The sequence below is a fragment of the Castor canadensis genome, chromosome 1 (assembly GCF_047511655.1).
Source record: "Castor canadensis chromosome 1, mCasCan1.hap1v2, whole genome shotgun sequence".
NCBI lineage: Eukaryota > Metazoa > Chordata > Mammalia > Rodentia > Castoridae > Castor > Castor canadensis.
Window position 1 is genome coordinate 185,722,133 of NC_133386.1, and position 11,040 is coordinate 185,733,172.

The following is an 11,040-nucleotide window of genomic DNA, read 5'->3' on the forward strand; positions in this document are numbered from 1 at the left end:
TATAGAAAGATGACAGACACAACTCTTGTTGAACCTTCATTGTTAAAAAAGATGGCACCCCTTTTCATTTCCAAATTGAACAAAATATTTTATTCAATACTGAAAATTCTATTTCTTCTCACAAACGGTTTTAGTGTTCTCTCTGGAACAATATAAACTAACGTAATTGTATTTTTATGCAATGCTCAATTGAGTATATAAGTACTTTTTCATATCCCTTCATATCCTATTGATTTTTTCATTTGCACAAACTGAGGGAACTGAAACATTTATCACATATCAGAATCTCTAGAATTGAAGGTTGTGCTTCATAACTGGAAGTGAATGCCTGATTTTTTTCAGTTTTCTAGTGTGTCCAGTTCTTGTATAATGAACAGTTTTGAATGTGTTCTTACCAGCAGAGTAACATAACATTGATATTTTATGCATGTGGGAAATATGCTATCTTGAGTGTCCCTGGGCCCACTGTGAAGTGTGATTTCCTCACCCAAACATAGCCTAGATCAGCAGAACCCAAGCTTATCAAATACACAGGAAAGAGAGTTAAATATTCTTAATATCAACTACAAGCTTTAGAATTGACATTTGCACAGTGCCAATGTGCTTGCTGATTCAAGAAGAACCTATATGTAATACTATACATATATATAAAACATATATAATGTATGGAGCATACATATCATTGTTATATGACATGATTTTATACCAAAAATTATGATCAACAAATAGTGCTATGTATATAAAGTCATGTATGGAATGATATTTTGAAATAAGTTACATTGAGAAACAGAAAATTGAGTTATTTACCATAGTTATCACTTTACATACTTAGCAATTTTGGGATCACAGCACTTAAACATACTTTCATAGCAGTTTCAAAAATGGGTACACTTCTATCAATTACAATCAATATGTTGTATAAAAAATCTTGAGGTAATTCTTTCTAGCTGAAATTTATGGATGTATCATAATTCTATTTTCTGTTTTTTTGAGGAAACTCTGTACTGTTTTCAACAATGAATACACTAATTTATAGTCCCAAAAATAACATGCAGATGTTCCTATTCTTCCCATATACCCCCAAATTTTTCTTTCATCTTTTTTTTTAAATGGGCAGACTGCTACACCCAGCCATCCCACAAAGTAGGTGAGTCACCTTAGGGGCAAACTTTATCTGCTCAAAAATTCATTTCACATTAGCGGTGAGAATTCAGGTGTCACATCACTTGTTATTTTTCCTTACTCATAAGTTCAAGGTATCTATCATCTTTCTGATTGTAACAATTCTAACAATATAGGTATGGTGGTATACACTGATACCTCATTGTTATAATTTGTATATTCAGTTCAATAGTCTATTTTTAATGGGTTACTCCTTTCTTGCTATTGAGTTGTTTATATACTTTGTATATTAACAACTTATCAAATGTTTTGTTTGCAGACATTTTCTTTGTTTAGCTAGTCTCTTCACTCTGCTGACCATCAACTTTGTATATCTTTCTTTTTTGTAGTACTGGGGTTTGAACTCAGGGCTTCTTACTTGCTGAGTAGACACTCTACCACTTCAGGCACTCTACCAGCCAGATTATAACCTTTCTGTACAGAAGCTTTGTAGTTTGATATAATCTTATTTTGCTCTTTTCATTTTTGTTGACTGTGGTTTTGGAATCATATTCAAAAATGTATTGGCCAGACAAATACCATAGAACTTTTCCTAAAGGTTACATCCTCTTAATTTTAATATTCAGATATTGCATTTGTCTTGGAGGTATTTTCAGATGATTTTTTTGTATATGGTCTAGTTTCTTTTTTCTTCACATGAATATCCAGTTTTCTTAGTCTCATTTACTAAAATAAACTTTATGTATTTTCTCCATTACATGTTCTTGTAGTCTTTGTCAAAACTCAATTGAGCACAGGTAAGTATTTATTCATAGGCTTCTCTTTTTTTCCACTGATCTGTATGCCTGTTTTTTATGATAGTAACATTCTATTTTGATAATTACGATTTTGCAATATATTTTGTATTCTGGTAGTTTGATGTCTCCATCTTTACCCTTTGGTTATACATATTATGGGGAAAAATGCAGTAGTTTGATTTATGTATACATTGTGAAGTGCCTGTCATCTCAAATAGTTATCATTTCTTTGTGGTAAAAAAAAAAGTATAGAATTGGAGATCATCATGTTAAGCAAAATAAGCCACTCAGAAAGACAAATATGCCATGTATTCTCTCATATGTGGAATTTAGATTTTAAAAAAAGACATGGAAATAGAAGATAGATTATTAGAGAAGAGGAAGGGGTAAGAGGGGACAAAAGGCAGGAATAAAAAGTTAAAAATAGGAATAAAAGATGGGTATAAATATAAAAATGTTTTATATGTGTATGAAGATGTCATAAAAATCTATCATTTTTATATAGGTAATACATACTAATGTGTTTTTCAATTCACTTATTTAGAAGTTTTGAAGTATTCAATACATTATTGTTAACTACATTTATAGTGTTATATTATATATTACCAATCTGATTCCTGTTGTTTAATTGAAGCTTTGTACCTTTTGACCACTAAACCCAGCCATTTGTTAAAATTGGGTCTTGAGAATTTGGATTTTTTTTTTTTTGCTCTAACTGCTCTGAAAGAGTGCTCTTCCCCATTTCAACCTCTCAAGTTACTAGGATTATAGGCATGAGCCATTGGTGCCCAACTAAAACAAGTCTCTTAGAGTTGACTAGTAATCCATTAAAATGTCGAACTATAATTTTAATTAGAAAAATCTAAAAGAAATACCAACTAGATATATTTTGGGATACATATTGATGAAAAATATTTCTTTATAAAACAAAAAAGATAGCTGTATTACTATTCGAAGAGAATATTTTTCAAAGACTGAAATGAAAAAGGAAGTAAGAAAGAACTTGTGTATTTTACATTAATCAATATCAATCTAAATTTGAAATGATATGCTGACTTATTAAACTCATTTCAACAGATACAACAAATCTTTGCTAACTTAAACTAAAAAATATCACATTTGATATACAACTCACAAATTATTTTTAAAATCAACATTTCTTAAAAATTAGGTTTATGTATATTAACAATGTGAATGAAAACTATATCACAAAAATGCAAGAAAATATCCGATCTGTCCTGGCCTTTTTCTCTTATCTTTCTTCCTTCCACCTGAAAATGATCATTAAGGGTCTGTTGCTTCTGGAGGAAGAACCTTTGTGTACAGTCAGGAAGAGTACTCAAACGTTTTGGAAAGATGTTGGTACAATTCCAATGGCAATACTTATGGTAATTCTTGGACCAGTCTGGTGGCTTTAATTTGCAATTACATTGACTATTTAAGTATGTTTTTAAAAATTAGGTTATTTCAAATATATGATGACAAATATCTAAGATAGTTCAGTTACTAAAAAATTATCAAATAATATTGCTGATTTCTATATGGGGAATAAACACTTATACAATCAGTATATTTTGTACTATTTTTCTTCCAGTTTTATTACAAGGGTTGCTTATTTATTAACATTAAAGTCATTTTTTTTGCTAACAGTATTAGGGTCAAACTTAAATTTTCTTGTTTTCAAAAATGTTATCCTCAATTTATTTTCTTCCCTTAATCCATTCCTTAACCCAAGTTCTTTCATTGCACTTCCAATACTAATTTTGCCATACTATTTGATTTCCCTTTCCTGTAGAGAGAATCTCTCTAGAAAAGAGACAAATAATGTTCTGTTTGAATTACAGTGCTCATTTGCCTTCTCAATAAACTATTAGTTAAATTAAAACAGAATCTACTCTTTCTCACCTGCATTCAATATGGCAAAAATAACAGTGGTATTTTAAGCATTCACTATAATGTGCTAGTAATTATGGTCAGGAATTTAAAATAGTGTTCAAGTTTAGTTTATATAATATTCCCATATTTTTGTATTACTAATGTTTCTACAGAGGCACAGAAGATAATTTCATAAACCTCGGCAGCAAATAACTAGCTTATTCAAACTTGACTTCTGCCAATCTTCTTATAACTGAAGAGTATTAGCACACTTTATACATAGAAGGCACATAAGAAATATTGCTGGATTTTCAAATTAATAAACAAAATAAAATAATATATTAAATATTTCAAAATCATTTCTACATTTTATATTATATAGCTAAGATTCAAGTACAATTCAGACTCAAATTAATCCAGAATTAAAGATTTATATTATATGTAGTGTTTTAGTGCATTCCTCTAAGAACTGCAACAGCAACAGAATAAATTAATAAGAAAATCTTTGTTATACTAATTATACCATAATGATAATAAACAATACAAGTTATTAATTCTTAAGTTTTTCCTGAACTACAATTATACTAGTGTTTTACTCTTTACATGATTCTATCATTATCCTTTGTATGTCAGAAATATTGCAAGGAGAAATTATTTTTTTGAATATCAAATTTAGGAATGTTGGCATGTGTATGCCAGTAGGCCCATATACTTGGGAGGCTTAAGCAGGAGTTCCTGTCTTAAGATATGTTTGTGTATCAATAGGAATAGAAACAGGATCAAAACCTAATTAGAAACACATTTAAAGTATGTGAAAGACAAGTTTTATACGAGCTACAAAGCCAGTCCAGTGATGCACTGTTGCTTACCACATCAGACTGTGCAGCTAGCATACCTAAGTTAGAATCTCTGGTCTACTGTTAACGAGCTGTGTGAATTTGGGTTCAATGCTTATCTCACTAGAATTCAGATTCTTTATTTTTACAATAAGAACTTATACTTTATAATATACAAAAAGGGATGCATTATATACACCATACACCATGATAATTTTAAAAACCTTCTGAAGCAGTTTGTCAGTAGAAACATAGCATAAAGCATTTGAAAATGTTTGAAAGACAAAACATTGAAAACAAGAGCCAAATACAAGAGTAATTCATTATGCAAAACTAGGTGAAACTGAAATTTCTGATCCTTGTTGTAGGTCTTCATCCATGGATTTTGCTTATTCATCTGTACAGATAATTTATTTTAACTGACTCAAGTTATATGATAAATATCATATATTCAGTTGGAATACATAGTCATTTAAGTGGATATAAATACTTAAATTTTTCCAAATATTCTTTTTCATATTTATGGAAATGTCATCTTTTCATAGGTGACAGTTTTGGCCATTTTGGGCACATTTAGTAGAAAGAGTAAAACCTGTCTTCATTTCAGAAATAATGAGCTATTCATTCTCTAATTCTGTGGTGAAGCTATATTTCAAATATACTTTATCATGTGATAGATGAGAACCTTTAGGCTTAATAGTTATTAATAGATTTATAACAATAGATGGCCTTAGAAAGACACAGGATAGTGAATCTGGTCAATTATGAGGGATTAATTCTATAAATTTGGGGGCAGAATTGAATTTTTATGGAATATAGACTAGCTGATTCATCCAAATGTGGAGACTGTGTATTCCTCTTTCCTTCAGTTGAAGACAAGTTTCTATTGATATGTCTCTGTATTCATTAGTCTGCTATCTTAACCAGAATACAGAAAGTCTTAGATTTTTGAAGCTGATGAGAAAAAGTTATTTGGACTCTCTAAACATATATATTAATTTGGTGTTTAATATGTGAGTAGTTAGGCAGTATATTTCTATTGTGTTTTGAGAAAAGTCCTACAAACTGCTACTTTTTATATATGCGTAGCAGTATGTATTGCTTTGAATATGAAATGTCTCCCACTGACTCACTACAATGAAGTCTTACTGAAACTAAAAATCTGTATCAGAGATGTAGGATCATTGATGTGACTACCTGACCATATGGTATAGAAGTCTTTGAAACTGGTTTGCAGGAAAAATCTGGAAAAGTTAGGCAAAGTGAGCTAGAGAGTGGTTCTGGTGAGAGCTTTGAAGCACAGAATGTCAACAGAAATATTCTCTACAAGCACATGTGGCCAAGTGACCATCGACTGAACACTCTGGAACCATAAATTAAAAGACTTTTCTTTCCTTTAAGTTTTATATATCAGGTACTTGGTCACAGCAATGATAAAACTGAATGGCACACAGTGGAAAACACAATCATGATGTGTAATTGGTGGGTGACATCTGGGAAGCAGAAAGAAGAAATAGTACAATTCACAGTGAGATTTTACTTAAACCTGGGACATACTAAATGAAGTAGTTAGAAGTAAGATTTATTCTTTATTATTGCAGCAACTCCCAGAATTGCTGTTAGAGAACTTTCTCCCTCTTACAGAATTTACTATGAAATCTAGCTTTAAAATTAAGTTTGCTTTGTTTGCTTGTTGGGCTTTGATAGTTTTGATTTTTTTCATTGTTTCTATTGATATTCTGTATATCTGATTAAAGTATCTTTATATTCTATTTCTTATTTTCCCATTAGCTCTGCTTTTCCTCTTTTCCTTTCCTATGCAGTCATGATATATTAACCATGACCCCTACTTAGAAATCATATCCTCTCCATCATCTCTATTGCCCTTTCCCACTTATATTTTTATTCTGTCTTCAATTAGAACTTCTTTCTCACTCATATTTTGGCCTATCTCTATCTCTTTCTCCATCCATAATCTTTCTTTACTACCTACATTTTTAATTTAGTCTGTAGATCATCTTTTTTTTTCCAAATTATTGCTGCTTGTTGCTTTGTTTAATTTCCTTTACTTCTCTTCCTCCTTTTCCACTTCACAACATTAACTAGAGCTTTCCTACCTACATCACCTCAATTTCTCATAAACCCCTATTAGTAAGCTAAACTTATAAAAGTAAACAAACTGTATTATTCATTAGTGTTACCTCACCCATCTAATTCCCATTAACATTTCTATTAATTTAAGTCTTCTTTGATCATGAACATTCTTCTTTACCCCTATACTTCTCTAAATATACTAGAGCAGAAACAATGATTACACTGCATCAGGGTTTACATAATATCAATGATGGATGACACACGCAGGTATTTCAGGTGCTCAGGGTTATTGAGCCCACTCTGAGAATGAATGCACAGGCAGACTCCAATAGCAGAGGTCAGAAAAATTTTATTTGTAGAGAAGAGAAGAGAAAGACTGCATATTGGAGAATGCAGGAGGACCTGGAAACCAGTGATCCCATGGGTCACTTTGGGGATTGGGTTTTATAGCCTTTTTCGCATTGCCTGAATGCAGAGATGTCTCTCAGGTCAGACAGATTTCCTGCGAAGGAGAGGTGTCTCCTTGATCACTTATCACCTTTTGGGACCTCCTGCAGTCTGTTCTTTATTCCTTCATTCCCCCCCGCCCCCAATGGTAGCCCTCATGGCCTAGCTATGGTGGAACTCTCAGGTCAACATTTTCTCCCTCTCTCTCTGGCTTGTTAAGGAGGGTTTCTTCCTTGGGAAACTGAGGAAAAGCTCCAAGCCCACTCCAGCTGTATGGCAGGCAATCTGAGGAAACTCAGATGCCAGGCAGAGGTTTATATTGAACTGCCAATGCTACGTGGGCGGAACTCGAGTTCAGTGCACCAAAGCTATTAGGAAAAACACTGCTCTCAAAGAAAGCTCACGAGAAAACTCACGTCCATAGAGCAAAGTTTAATGGCAGGCCTAAACTGCCACGCTGGCCAGGGTAAAGATGGTGCAGCCCCGAGCCCGGGCGAGCAGTAGCTTTTATAGAAGGGGGAGGGTAAGGAAGTTATTACAGGTGCAGTAGTCTCTGGTAGGGGTGGGGCTGTCTTAGAGCACAGGAATTTGTTTAAGGGCGAGGTTGCCATTTTGGCTGATTCACAAAATGGTGACATTATTGTTCTATCATTCCCCCATTTTTTCTTTAATAATGATGAGGGTAGGGGCTGAGGATCAGGAATTGGGGTGAAGCATCGATCTCTTTAACTGATTCCTGCTGGCAGGGGGCGTTGTATGGAGCAGGATCCTCAGGCTCCTGTGGTGTCCTGAATGGGGCCTTCACAGTAGTTTTCAGGGTGGTTTTGGAGAGGTTGGTATCCCTGGAAGTACAACTGGTTAAATTTTTGATTAGCAATAACAGAAATGCAGTATGATACAAGGGAAGAAGCTTAAGAATAGGAGAGCAGAACATAGGCATTAGGATGGGCATTGGCCAGAAGAATCACTGTGAAATGTTCTTCCCTGGACAATTTTAAGAGTCCTCCAGCTACAGAGAGAGAAATGGGTGGCCATACACTATCTAAGACCCAAATAGGAATATTAGGAGGAGCATTAAAAAGGGGTCTGTTCAGGGACTACATATCTAGGGATCTAAATTCTGCAAAATCCTGTAACTGCCAGGAAAGCTGTAAGCTGTCTTATGGTATGGGGGTTGGGAAAAGAAGATTGGGTTGATGCATTTATGACTCAGGGAGTGAGTCTGTCCCTTTAAGGCCACACCTAGGTAGGTGACCTGTGGGAGGCAGGGGCTGTCAGATTTAAATGTAACACTCTTGGATAAAATAGAGCTTTAGCTCATTATTTGATATAATTGAAACTTTTAACCTTTCAAATGTTTGTACCATATTTAGATAAAGTATAATATATAATATAAATGTTACAAGGTGGTCATTTAAGACACATAAGCAAATATGTAAATAAGCTCTGACTTAGTAGTACTTAAAAGCTTGACAAGATCAGCAGAAAACACAAAAAATTTCTTTGATAAAATCTTTCTCTGTAATGGTTTTTTGTAGATGTTACTTAGAGCAGAACAATATTAGGACAACCTTGTTATTTTATAGACATAGAGGATTTGATTTTAGTTTGACATGACCCTAAAAATCATTTAGGCAACTCTTAGATTATATTCAAGTTTAACTTTATCACACACTGAAGTTTCTTATTATGCACTTTTAAAACTTACTTAGATCTGTATATAACATACTAAACATTTTGATGGCTTGTTTTTATCCCTCCTATTTGAAAAAATCTTTAGGATAAACCCTTTTTTAAAAAATCCCTTCTCATCCTAAAAAACTTTCCTTTTTTCCTTTAATTTCCAAAAAATACATTTATTACCTATCTATATCCTTTCCAGTTGTTTACTTTGTAACTTGTATTTTAAAACTAACTTTTATAAGAATTTTTAATTTATTATAGGGGCTGGAGTAACTAACTAGTAGCCCTTATTGTTTTTAGAAATAGGCATAAGGCCTCATGTCCCTCAGGCTTGAGGGGACATTGTTTTAGGTGTGGAAACTGTGAGGGATTTTTGAGTTTTATTTGAATAGAGAGGGCCATCCTAGCTCACCCTACACTCATCTCATCAGTCCACACTGTGGAATCTCTTTGTTCCTGAAGGAGGGGGCAGCAGAGATAGCTGCCTGGGGGGAAGAGAATTTGAGCCTTTAATTGAGATAGTAAATCCCATCCCAGAAGGGACACTGGTACTATGGGGAAAAAGTGACAGAAAAGGAGGTCTCCCCAAGAGCAGGCCAGAGGCCAGGTAAACTATTGCTCTAGGAGCTAGCCAGATTTGCCCCGAACGATAACTTCTGTCATTGGACCGGGAACCAGGAGAAAAAGGTAAAACAGAGAAACAGGCTCCACTGTCTAGGAGGAAAATGGCCTTTTGTTTTCTGCCAGTATGGCTCCTCAACATTGATGCCAAGAAGTGGAGTGTGGCCCGGAGGCTTGGACCCATCAATCCATAGGAAGGTGGCACCTCGTCTTCCATCTGGTGACGGGGGCACTTAGACTTCCAATGCTTACCCTTGCAGAGGGCAGGGTCCTGGTTGGGGGCAGGACTGTCTCCCGGGCTGTCCCCCCTTAAGCATTCTCTGCAGAAGTGCCCCTCCTGTCCACCATGGTAGCAAGTTCAGGATACAGGCCCCAGTCAGGTGAGGCCCTCTCTGAGAGCAGCAATGAGGCCATGGTGTCTCTTAACTTTTTCTCTCCTGTTAGTAAGGTCCCGGACATACAGACATAGCCATAAATACAGACATGGCTAGCTATATTACTTGGTTCAATGACTTTTCCCTTCAGCCACTGTCTGAGTTTTTACGAATATCTGGGGCTGACTGTTAGAAATTTATCTTTGAGGAGAACCTCTCTCACCTGTGACTCTGAGTTCACCATGGCATGCTTTCTAATAGCATCCTTAAGATGCTGTAGAAAGGTAAGAGGATTTTTTCTCTTTAAGTTGTTGCTGTAAAGTAAAGTTGTTATTTTACATTGACACCTGACACTCTGGAGAGCAAACCTCTGAACTGTTCTGGGCCTCAGTTTCCTCGCTTGAAGAATGAGGGATCCGGTTTAAGTTAAACTATGTTTTTCTACTCTGAGATGGCTGAAGTGACATTAATGCCACTTATCTTCTTTACCATTTTTTATTTTTTTAGTAACGCTGGCCACTTATCTTCTTTACCATTTTTTATTTTTTTTAGTAATGCTGGGGAATTGAACCCAGGGCTTTGCACATGCTGGGCAGACATTCTTCCATTGAGCTACTTCCTCAGCCCCAAATATTATTATTAGTTTTTTTTTTTTTTACTTTGGCTGTACTGGGCTTGAACTCAGGACTTTCTGCTTGTAAAGTGGCACTCTACTGCTTGAGCCACATAATCCTTTCCAACCGGAGTGGCCTGGGCCCGAGCCCATTGCTTTTCTAAATAGAGAAATTTGTATAGGGGACCTCAGTTTACTTTTTTTTTTTTTTTACTTTTATAGAAAAGGTCTAATTGGTGTATGGTATTGTAATTTAAGGAACCCTGTGAAGGCCACTTCTCTTGGTCACCCAAGGCATACTGAGGCCAGGCCTCAGTACAAAGCTTCCAACATCTACCAGCCAGAAGACTGGAAGGTGCAGGGATGCAGGTCCCATCTAGAAAGAACAAAACATTAGGACCCTGTTTTTTAGCTAACAGCAGGCAGCCTCTTTAATAAAGGCTACCTTTTTAACAAAGAAATCATTTGTAAAGTTAGAGAAGGGCATTCAGAGGGCATTTCAGGCCAATAACAGTGCCATACAGGACAACTAGTGTTAATATTTGGAGAGAAAAATTTATGCTGAGGCCAAAGGTATA

At 34.9% G+C, this 11,040-nt stretch overlaps 1 non-coding gene across 1 annotated transcript; it reads right to left on the bottom strand.

Annotated features, from left to right (window-relative positions):
- Positions 1-1,110: 1,110 nt before the first annotated feature.
- On the bottom strand, positions 1,111-1,260 carry LOC141415814 (U12 minor spliceosomal RNA). The gene has a single exon (XR_012440771.1). It is a non-coding gene; the product is annotated as a U12 minor spliceosomal RNA (small nuclear RNA).
- Positions 1,261-11,040: the final 9,780 nt, after the last annotated feature.